This window comes from Arachis ipaensis, chromosome B08 (genome assembly GCF_000816755.2).
Source record: "Arachis ipaensis cultivar K30076 chromosome B08, Araip1.1, whole genome shotgun sequence".
Classification (NCBI taxonomy): Eukaryota; Viridiplantae; Streptophyta; class Magnoliopsida; order Fabales; family Fabaceae; genus Arachis; species Arachis ipaensis.
The window spans coordinates 20,451,327-20,463,593 of record NC_029792.2 but is presented as its reverse complement, the minus strand read 5'-3'; the positions used below and the strand labels follow the sequence as shown (position 1 = coordinate 20,463,593).

Below are 12,267 nucleotides of genomic sequence, written 5' to 3'. Positions count from 1 at the left end.
TTGCATATCTGATTCAAGTTCCCAAGTATGTTCCTCGATACCAGCTCGACTCCAAACTATTTTTACCAATGATACTTCCTTCTCGCGTAATCGTTTAACACTGGTGTCATCAGTTCTCACCGGAGTTATTAGAAGTGTTAGATCTTCTCTTATTTGGATTGGTTCTGGTTCCAGAAAATGACTTGCATTAGGAGTATACTTTTGAAGCTGTGACACATGAAACACGTCGTGCAAATTCGAAAGATATGGCGGTAAGGCAATTCTGTAAGCCACTGACCCAACTCTCTTCAGGATCTCAAACGGTCCAATATAACGGGGATTCAGTTTCTTAGTCTTAATAGCTCTTTCCACTCTAGTGGTTGGTGTAACTTTCAGAAAAACATGCTCCCATTCCTCAAATTCCAAAGGCTTTCGCCTCTAATTAGCATAACTCTTCTGGCGGCTCTGGGCTATAAGCATTCGACTACGAATCTTCTTTATCTATTCAATAGTTTCAGCTATTATCTCAGGCCCTAACAAACTTCTTTCTCCAGTTTCATACCAACACAACGGAGATTGACATTTTCTGCCTTACAGAGCCTCATATGGAGCTATTCCGATGCTCGCATGATAGCTATTATTATAAGCAAACTCTACTAATGGCATATACTGATCCCAACTCGTCGGCTGGTCCAAAACACAGGCCCTTAGCATATCTTCCAAGGTCTGAATAGTTCTCTCTGACTGACCATCTGTCTGAGGGTGATACGCAGTACTTAAGCTTAACTGAGTCCCAAATGCATGCTGAAAAGCTCCCCAAAATCTTGATGTAAAGCGAGGATCGCTGTCAGATATAATAGTAGATGGCACGCCGTGTAACCTGACAATCTCTTTGATATACATTCGAGCCAATTCTTCCATTGTGCAACTTATTCGAATAGGAAGAAAGTGAGCTAATTTCGTTAGTCGATCCACAACCACCCAAATAGCGTCACAACCAGACCGGGTTCTAGGAAAACCTATCACAAAATCCATTGCGATACTCTCCCATTTCCATTGTGGAATCTCCAAAGGCTGAAGGGTCCCTGATGGTCTCTAATGCTCAATCTTAACCTTCTGACACATTAAACATTTAGATACATGCAATGCCACATCATTCTTCATACCTGGCCACCAGAACATCGCTTTCAGATCCTGATACATTTTAGTGCTCCCTGGATGAATTGAAAACCCGCTTTTATGAGCTTCCTTCAAGATACTTTGTCGTAGGTCTCAAATATCCGGCACAATAATCCGGTTCTTAAACCTCCATAAACCATCCTGTCCTTCTGACACTCTCCACTGTTTTCCCTGTTCAACTGCTGGTAATACCTTACGCAACGCTTCACTATCTCGATGAGCCTCTAGAAGTTCTGATTTAAAATCACTTAAAATCTGCAACTAACTCAAACACAAAATTCCAAATTTTTCTCTAATTCCCAAATTCAAACCTTGAAATGCCTTCAGTAATTCTTCTTCCCGTAGCATCATCCAAGCTGCATATAAAGATTTCCGACTCAAAGCGTCCGCCACAACGTTCGTTTTTCCTAGATGATAATTCAATTCAAAATCATAATCTTTCAGAAGCTCCATCCACCTCCTCTGACGCATATTCAACTCTTTCTGCTAAAAAAGATATTTCAAACTCTTATAGTTTGAGAAGACATGAAACTTAATGCCTTAGAGGTAGTGCCTCCAGATCTTTAAAGCAAACACAACAACAGCAAGTTCCAAATTATGTGTCGGATAGTTCATCTCATACGGCCTTAATTGCCGTGAGGCGTATGCTACAACATTCTGGTGCTGCATCAGAACGCACCTCAAACCCTTCAGTGATGCATCACAATACACCTCAAACGGTTCACTCAATCCAAGCAATACCAACACGAGTGCAGTAGTCAATCTGTGCTTTAATGCTCAAAAACTCTCTTCACACTCTGGGTCCAAATAAAAAGCGTATCCTTCCTAGTCAACTTAGTTAAAGGTAAGGCGAGCTGTGAAAATCTCTTAATGAATCTTCGATAATACCCCGCCAAACCTAGAAAACTCCTTATCTTTGTCACTGAAGTTGGTCGCTCCAAATTCATTACTGCTTCCACCTTAGCAGGATCCATGGCTATTCCTTGCTTACTCACCACGTGACCGAGAAACTTTACCTCACTCTTCCAAAACTCACATTTAGATAACTTAGCATATAACTTTCTGTTTCCTAGAATTTGTAGCACAGTTTGCAAGTGATCAGCATGCTCCTCCTGAGTCTTAGAATAAATAAGAATATCATCAATGAAGATAATAACAAACTTGTCCAGATACGGTCGGAAAATCTTGTTCATATAATCCATAAATACTGCCGGAGCATTAGTTAACCCGAAAGACATCACTGTATACTCATAATGACCATAACGCATCCTAAAAGCAATTTTTGGAATATCCTCGTCTCTAACCCTTATCTGATGATAACTGGATTGCAGATCAATCTTAGAAACACACCGACACCCTGTAACTGATCCATTAGATCGTCAATTCTAGGCAACGGATATTTATTCTTCACAGTAATCTTATTCAACTACCGATAGTAACACTGGCGCTCCCCACGGAGGAACACTTGGTCGAATAAAGTGCTTACCCAACAGATCTTCCAGCTGAGCTTTCAGTTCAACCATTTCTAAAGGTGACATCCTGTAAAGAGTAATCGAAATTGGACCGCTTCCCGGCACCAACTCAATTGCGAATTCAACTTCCCGGTTAGGTGGAAATTCATTAATATCATCCGGAAACACATCTGGAAATTCACATACAACCGGAATCTACTCTAAACTCTGATCATCACCTGATACTCCCGCAGTTAATAACATAATACCCTGACATTCAGTCCCAAAACAGTTTACTATCATAGAGTTCAAATAGTAACTATTCACCACAACCGGTGCTTCTGACCCTTCTGGCATAAACTGTATTGACTTCTCAGAACAATCAAGCAAAACATGATTCTTAAATAACCAATCTCCCGACTATCACAGCACCACCTGCCTGTAAGATACATCGTGTCCCCCGTCACCAATACTGAGCCTCACCTTGTAATTGATAAGTTCCAAATTCAACCCATTGCTTCTCAGGAACCTGTTAGGCCTGCAACGCCCGTTCCATAGCTTGAATCCAATTATATGCGTCAGTGGGATTCGAGGTTCCCCTAAAAGTCGGAGGGCGAACTTTCATAAATGTAGCAAGTGTCATAGGACCGTCCTCGTCATTATTGTTCCCATGATTACCCTGATTTATTTGGTTACCCAACACCTCAGCTGTTGCCTGCATAACTGCAACCATATTTCTCAGGGCAGCCATAAAGTCTACTAGATCATTCCCTGCCAAACTAGGAGTAACGGTGCCTATCCTACCTCTACCTCACACGCGATCGCGTCCGCGAGTCGATATCTGGTCCTTATACACACTAAACAAGTGATATTAAGTTGATCAGTCTCAATATCACATGTCTAATGCTTTAAGTTCCAAATGCATGCTCATAAACGTTTATGCCATATATATCAATCAGATATCCTAATAGCACATAAATACATACACAGAGAATGCACAGAAGCATAATCAGTCCGTCTTTCAGGCTCTATAGGAACGAACTGCTCTGATACCATAATGTAACACCCTACCACACAGAGTTTTACGCTTAAGTCGTAAAACAGAGGTGGTGTGGTATTACGACCTCTAAAATAAAATGTATATATATAATAGCAGAAGAATTATAATATGCTAGGAGCCTTGAAGAATAGAGGAAATAAAAATCGCGAAATAAAAGCGCAACGCTCAAAGAACGAGTTAACTTGCGTGCTAAGGAAAACATAACTATTAAACATATGATAACAGAAGTAGGAATAGAGTGCCAAAGATACAAAATAACAAGCTCCTAACTCAGCCCGCGAAGTTAAGACTAGCCGGAGAATATATATATATATCCAAAACCCAAAGTACATATACATAATCCTGTCTCTCCATAAACCTCTAAGAGGATAAAAAAGAACAAGTTAAGCGGAGAGAAAGCTAAGTACATATTTATATATATCTGTACAACAAAACTACCCAGTAACCACCTCCGCTTTAAGAGTCCAGACGCCTAACAAGATGCCTCTCGACCTGCATCTGAAAAACAACAACATAGTATGGAATGAGAATCGGAGGTTCTCAGTATGGTAAAGGTGCCACACACATAATATATAAGGTCCTGAGAATGCCAGAGGCAATCCTAGAACGCCGACATTCAGATTATAAAGCTTAAAGTATTAAACTGAAGCAATAAAAGGTGGTTTTCTAAAAATATTTAATCCTAACTTAACTTAAGCTTAAATCTAAGTCCCATACTGCCATTCCTCTATACCTCCATCTCTGTCAGCATTCCATAGACAAATAAACAGATAAAAGCAAACACAAGAAGGTTACAAATACTGTAAGTAACAAATACACATTTAGCATGGCAAGTACAATTAGGCACACCCAGTTAATGCACAACAAGTATTCAAATAGAATGCATATGATGCATGCCTGTCCTATGGCTGATGAGGCTCATCTGTCAGTTATCCAGCCAACCCGACAAGTCTGAATTGTCCTTAGACTGTCCCCCGACGTGCATCCCCAAGAGTCTATGCATAGCTTTTTCTCAAATAATCAATATTGCTCAATGGGGGTAACATTCCCGGAAATTTATATAGTGTCCGGTCACACTTACGTCGTAGGGTCAACATAGTATCGAGTTCTCAACCTGGTACACGTGGTGGCAAGCCACGGCACTTAATCCAGGAACCTCGTATCTCAGATCATTCAAATTCATAAGCCATATAAATAATTCAATTATAATTCATCAACATCCACATCATTATCAATCACATCTCATTCATCATCATACATCAATCATATTCAATCCTTATCCTTCATTATCACACCTCCCATTCCGTCCATCAATAGTTCCAATTCAAAACATAATTCATTCTTTTCTAAATGAATCAAACTTAAAACATGCTCATTTTCTTAATAACTCAAAATCAAACTATATAACCTTTGAATCTAAATCTTTTTAAATAATCATATAAACAAAATCTCTAATTTTCATAAAATTTCGGCAGCATCTCCTCTAAAACTCGGACTTTGCCACCCTTTTCGGGTCCAAACCTGCTTTCTTTTCAATTCAACATACCCTTCTTTATCATCATAACAGTCACCACAATAAATCTACCTTAAATCAACAATTATACTCATACAATATTCAAATCCAACAACCAAAATTCAACTAAGGATCATAGTTCACTAATCCTAGGCTTCTAACACAAAATACCTCATTATCACAACAACCTCCATAATAGTTATACCTCAAATCAATAATTCATCAAATCATTAGTTAATCAACAAACACCAAACCAACCATGTTCATCAATAATAACATTCAACCATAATTTTCTCCAAATTAACATAACAACATTCACCATCCAAAATTAATAACTAATTATCCAATAAACTTCAACCAAATATATTCATCGACAAATTACTAAACATTAAACATACACCTGCATTCCAACTTATCCTATGGTCATCTAGCCTAAGTTTTCACAAAACATTATATATTAAATGCAAGAAACCTAAACCATACCTTAGCCGATTCCCAAGTATTATTCCAAGATAATTTTTTCTAAAGAACACAGTCCTCAAAACCTCAACTAATCCGCTTCCTCCAAGTTCCAGTATTCACAATTTCGAGCTCCAATTATTTATTCACAACCTAATACACATTTATAACACATATATACCCAATTTAATACTCAAAGCTCAAATTCAGTAAAATTAAAATAGAACTATGGTATCCTCACCTTACCCAAGCTTCACATAAGTAAGAGTAAATGTTTTTCTCAAGTTAATTGGATCCTAAAACATCAGAAATCAAAGGAATTCAACATCTCTTCCAATTATTTGAAAATTGGGGGAAAAGAATGGCTGGAAGTGATTAGTGGCTTACCAAAGAAATTGTTCCGGTAGAAATGTAGAGCTCGACACGGTGGACGCGTGACCGCAAACGGTGCGGCGATCGGAGCTCGGACGGAGAAGTTACGGCGTTTGGGAGTTGACGCAGGGGGTTTCGGTACGTTTCTCTTCTCCCTCCCCCTGTTACGTTGTTCTTATGCTGCGTTGGAAGAAAGAAATGAGCTTTTAAGCTCATGTAATGGGTTGGTCCGGTTGGGCCCACGGGCTCGGTTCAACCGATTCGGCCCGTTCGTCCAATCTTGGGCCGTTTTCTTAGAAATTAGTGTCAAAATTCTCGTTTCGATGGGCTCTATCCTAATTTAATTTAATATTCACATTTCTAATCTTCCTTATTAAAAACTAATTTATTGATTAATTATCTACTAATTTATCGGGGTTTACAGTCTCTGCTCAAATTTACCTCTCAGTCTCATTTGAGTCTCGTCTCAGTCATACTGTTGGCATCTCGTAGTTTGTCTGTCTCGTCGCCGGCAGCAGAAACAACTCATGAGGTTGACTCTTGCTTCGTTCGCCTTCCATGGGGTAGTCGTCGACTCGCCATCGACCGTTGGTGAGTCCCTGCACCATCTTCTCCTGTTTTCTCTTTTCCAAATTTCCCTTCATATTTTTGCATGTTGTTGAAATGCTAATCAATAAATTTGCCTTGTTGTTGTAAATCGTGATTGAACTAGGATTTGTTAAATTTGTTGTTGGAACTTGAATTTGTTGCTTTCAATGTTCTGAAAATCGAACTGGACTGATCGGTCGGACCGATTCAACCGCAAACCGACAATATTAACAATTCGGTCAGACATGTAAAACCGTTGTTTAAAAAACCGATAAAAAACTATTGAATCAGCCAAAAACCGTCCGGTCGGACCGAACCGAAACCCGCCCGGCTTACACAAAAACGGAAGCTCTTTCGTTTCTTTCTCCCTTTGTTTTTCATTCAGAAAGAAATCACACAACCCCAGCCAAAAAACCTGCACTGTAAGCCACTAAGCCTATACACCACCGCCGCAAGGAGTGGCATACTGCCGCCGTCCGTCGCACTCAAATTCGCCATCCGTCCGTCTATCTAGCTTCCCTCGTGCTCCAAGTCTTCAACCCCTGTTCGCTGTCACCGATCGCGGCTGCTTCCTCGAGCTCGGCGTTCGTCGTATTTGTCTGCTCAGCCGCGCTTCCGTCGCTGTTTGTTTGCCGTTCACGTTCGCGTCTTCGTTCAGCCGTCGTCTTCGTTCGCGTTATTCGCCGTTCACGTTCTCTCGGCGTTCACTGTTCGCGTTCACTCGCCGTTCACCATTCGAGTTCGCATTCGCGTTCGTCTGGAAGCCACGTTGCTCTGCTTCAAACTCTGCGACCAACCCGCGCGCTCCACCTAGCCGTCGAACTGCTCTCTTTTGTCGCCGCCGTGAGTTCCCTAAACCCGCCACAGACAATACACTCACACAACACCAATACTCTGCTTCAAACTGTGCAACTTCTGATTTCTATTACAATAAGTAACTATTTGATTTGGTAGTGGTTTGGATTTTTTCATAGACTGAATTAAAGTTACAATAGTTATGTTCTCTTCTATATCACATTGATATGAAGCTTTGAATTCTCTTATTTCGTTTTAATTTTACCGCACTCAACATGTTTGATGAAATGCTTTAACCATATTTCTGGTTGGTTCTATAATTTCTAGCTTTTAGAAACTTATAAGTTGATTGCATGTGAAATTAGAATAATTGGATCTTAGTAATTAGGGAATTTTAGCTGCACAAATAGCATCTTTGCAGAAAACATATTAGCATGATGATTCCACTTGCATTAGTGTTCTTCTGGTAAATTTTAACTGTTATTGTGAATTTGCTAATTGTTCTTGTGTTGTTTTTCTATTGTTCTTCTGATACTTTTAATTTTTTTTGTTTTTGTTGTGGTTTTCTGTTCTTGATTTAAGCTGTAATTGAAGGTTCTTTGGTTTGGGTATTCTTCACTTTCGTGTAAGCTTAGCTTTTAATTCTTTGAGCATACACGTATCAAATCATTGTTTAGAGCCATGGTGATTTTTAGAATTTTTTTTTTTTTGGGTTGCTTTGTTTTAAATGTTCCTATTGTTGTTGTGTTTTTGCTGTGATTTAAATGTTCTTTTGATTTTATTTTTCCGAATGCCCAGTCAGTACTTGGTTGATTGGTATTGCTCACTAATTGTATTTGATGATAATTTTTAAATTGATAACTCTATTTCTGTTTTACTGTCTATTTCTGTAGTTAAATTTTATTAAAGTTTCTTGAATTTGCACTGCCTATGTTATTGATTCACTGTTCCTTCATTGCTTTTTTTTGTTGTTAATCATTGTGATGATCTTTGTTAAAATTGGGTTGAAAACTGTTAATCTTTCTTCAATTTTCACTGTTCTAACTTCTGTTCTTATTAAAAAATTTTCAATTGGTGATCTTTTGATTTATTATATGCTTCATGTTTTCATTGTTCTGTTCTTATGAAGAAAAAATTTGCAATTAGTGATTGTATGGTTCATGTTTTGATTGTTCTGTTATATAAAAAAATTCTGTTTTCATTGTTTGGTTTCACTGTCCCTGTTCTTGATCTCTGCCGACTTGCTACCCCTCCTCCGTGTTGGATTCTTTTTGTTTCAGGCTTTGTTGTGTTTTTGTTTCAGCCTCTGTTGTGTGTTTGTTTCAGGCTCTATTGTGTGTTTATTGTGCAACACTATCATTTTATGTTTTACTTTTTGACTTAGCTATATTAAGACAATATTCTCTATCTTTAACTTGTGCATTGTAATTCGATCAAGCTATTTTTAATGGAAGTATAATTATGTTAATTGTCAACAAATTTGCAGCAAGTTATTGCATATTTTGATGATTAATTACATTTAGTTGGTGATATTTTATGTAGGGTTTTAAATTTGAAAGATATTTAGGATGTTTATTTATAATTTATTTATTATTTTATTATGAAATGGTTTTTCCGATTGAATCACTGTTAGACCGGCTGGACCAGTAAACCAGTGTGAACTAGTGACTAAAACAGTTTGATGACTGGTCCGGTTTTCAGAACCTTGGTTGCTTCCCAGTCGCAGAATCAGAACAGGAGCCACTCTAGTTGCAGGGAGTTCAGACGCAGCAGCGGCTGGTCACTGCCACTGCATCCCTCTCTCCTGAATTCTTGCTCTGTTCTTTGACTCAGGTTCTCAGATCACCTTTTCTTCTCTATTTTAGTTAATTTAGGATTAGTTATATGTTGATTCTAGTGTTAATTTGATTTGGTTAGGATTATTTGCTGCTGTCAGTTCAGTTTAGGTTTTAGAATTAGTGTTAGTTTATACATAGTTAAATTTGCTGTTAGGAGCTTCTTGTGTTTGAATTTCAATTTGTTTGGATTGATTGACTGATACTTTGCTGAGTTACTGCGAAATGCTGCTGATTTTTCATGTCATTGGTGCTGAATTTTGAATTGGTGTTGCAAAGAATGTTTGTTAGTGCTATTTTGTGTTATTTATGCTTTTGCACGCCAAGTGTTCGACAATATGCCTCAAAGAGCTTTTAATGAAATTTTTGGCTCAATCTTTGAAAATCAATGCTTGTTTGTACATGATTCTTGTTATTATGCATTGATGATTGAATATGATATGTTTCTTATTGACCAATTTTTTTTTTTTTTAAAGTTGTGAATGATTGAGGTTCCTTTGCCTAATAGTACAAGATTAATGAAATTAGTCGTATGTAACCCAATTATGTCAACTTTGTATGCTTATTTAGTTTTGGGTAATATTGGGAATGAATTTCAAATATTGAAATTAACCTTGTGGTATTGTTTAAAGGAAATACATAGTTCATCTCGCTTATCCCTCTATATATGTTAATTGGTAGAGTAAATGTTCAAATTGGTTTAAGACATGTAGGATATCAAATCAGTTACTTCCAAGATTTTTAACATTGAGTTGGTTTTTTGTAGAACAAAATAATCATCAATTTAAGGACCAACTGGTATTTAAATAGATTAGACTGAAGGACTGAATTGATGCCATTTTAAATAGAGAGACCAAATTGTTGTACAAAATGTTGAGAGTGTAAAGGACCAACTTGATGGTGCTAAAATCTTTGGAGAACTAAATTGAGCTTTTACTTTCATTTCATATGCAAATCTGCAGCAAATTTTTACATATTTTGATGATTGATGACATTTTTATGTTGGCATTTCATATTTGGATTTAAATTTGTACTTTTTTCTAAAGATCTTAAGACTTTGGTTGATGACATTTCATGTATTGCTTTAAATTTAGAAGATATTTTAACATTTATATTAGACTATAATTATGTTTTAGAGTGTTTATTTATAATTTATTTATTATTTTATTATAAAACGGTTTTTCTGGTTGGATCACGGTTGGACCAGTAAACCAGTGAACCAATGACTAGAGTGGTTCGATGACTGGTCCGGTTTTCAGAACCTTGGAGTTTTCGCAAAGAAACCTGTACTGTATTGTATTAAATGGAAATTTATTTGGATTCTTCATCTAAATGGTATTTCGTAACAAACCAAACTTCAACTATCACAGTAAGATTAAATCCAATAATCGGCAAAAGGTGCTATACTTTAAATACTTTGCTACCTACTCCTTTTATATATATATATTTTTTTAATTAAAAAAATCACCGTCTCTTGCCTTTAATAATTATATTTTTTCCTTCAAGATAAATCTGAATTTAGGTACAGTTAGCATACTAATGATTTAGTAATCGTACCGAAGCAATCACCAAAAAAATATTATGAATAAATAACTGAAACAGAAGGGCTTAAGGCATTATGCCTTTTTATCTTGAACTTAAAAGTATCTATGCATAACTGTTAGTGTTGGTTGTGCGTTGGGGAACGATTGGAAGAAAGTAGGCTACTATTTTGTAATGCCATCCACTTTGTCTCCAATTATAAAACATTGAGACATTCTTCTTCCTGCAGCACAGGTAAAACATTATGTTTGATAGATAAATCAATAGAAAGAAGATAAATAGATATGAGATATCTTTATGTAGATAGGATAGATAGATAGAAGATAGATATAAGATAATTATGTGACTAACATTCAGTTGGATTTGCTTTGAAACACAGGTAAACACGTTGCACCTTCCTTGTTTCCAGATCCTCCTCAATGTCTTCTCCTTCCTCTCCTGAAAGCTAGTGATGATGCTGAGCCATATGAGCCTTTGGGTGGCAACATGCTACCTTAAAGCAAATCATCAGGTTTGGTTTTGTTTTTAAAGTTAAAACTTGTTGATTAATTAGGGTGACAGTAAAAGGTAAGTCATGTGAGTGTAAAGATTATGCATATGTAAATTGTTAGTTAAAATTTAAAATAATTTAGAATTGGTTTGTTCATTGGTGAGATATGTTGGCAGTGGCAGGTAATATAATTAATTTTCAAAGACAGTGATTATATGCTTTCATCTCATAAATAGATAACCACCAGGAACCTCTAATTGCTTCCTAATAGCCGTCAACCTAGCAGATAGTAGGACTTGTAGAAGCATTAAAAAAATGCATGCTTTAAGCAAAAGGTGAACTGGATTAATTTTTCAATAAACAGTTTAACATCACCCTTTCATGAATATGCTTAACACAAACTCTTAATGTGCATAGAAGCCCATAACCCATGCACCTTTTTCCTGTGCCACTTTGAACAGCAGGAGGTTACCTTTTGTCCTTTTCTGAACTTCTGCAACTTCATTTGCCAATTTGCATTAGTGCAACAGTGAATCTATTGTTTGATTAGGCCACGGAGGTGTTTGAAGCTGAGATCTTGTGCGTGGGACTGGGACTAACTGTGGATATATTAGATATTTGATAGATAGCTGCCTATAAATACTAGTGGTTAGTTAGTTTTCAATTCAGTTAGAAAATTCTGTTAAAGTGTGTTAATTCAGGAGAGGAAAATTCTCTCCAGAGTTGGTTAGACCCAACAGTGTACTCCAATAAAGGATTGTGATTTACAAACAAATTTTGAAACAGTTAAAATGTCTTTGAATTTGGAACTGGATCCCTTTCTCATTTTGAAACTGAATCCATTTTACATAATCAATATCAAATCCTCACACCTCACCTCTCCTTTCTTAAATCTGGCCCAGACCTAGAAACCCAGATCATGTTTCCTGCTGCGAAACATCATCCCCGTTCACTGCCTTGCATGGTGGTCCAGCAAGCCCAGGTACGGCTGGGTTGATTAACTT

General features: G+C 37.1%; 1 protein-coding gene and 1 long non-coding RNA gene across 9 annotated transcripts in view; one reads left to right on the top strand and one right to left on the bottom strand.

Moving 5' to 3' along the window:
* LOC107612302 lies at window positions 3,844–6,186 on the bottom strand. The gene is made up of 4 exons (XR_001613683.2): window positions 6,029–6,186; window positions 5,883–5,937; window positions 5,666–5,794; window positions 3,844–4,167 (listed from the first exon to the last, which is right to left on the bottom strand). It is a non-coding gene; the product is annotated as an uncharacterized LOC107612302 (long non-coding RNA).
* The window catches only part of LOC107612879 (pentatricopeptide repeat-containing protein At2g35030, mitochondrial), a 13,604-nt gene continuing 8,124 nt past the window's right edge, over window positions 6,788–12,267 (top strand). For 6 of the 8 annotated variants that reach the window (XM_021109080.1, XM_021109084.1, XM_016314646.2 and 3 more), the window contains exons 1-3: window positions 6,788–7,444; window positions 9,030–9,229; window positions 11,153–11,284. The gene's annotated coding sequence lies outside the window, so the exon portion shown is untranslated. The remainder of the gene's footprint in view (window positions 7,445–9,029; window positions 9,230–11,152; window positions 11,285–12,267) is intronic. The other 2 variants (XM_021109077.1, XM_021109081.1) reach the window with 2 other exon arrangements.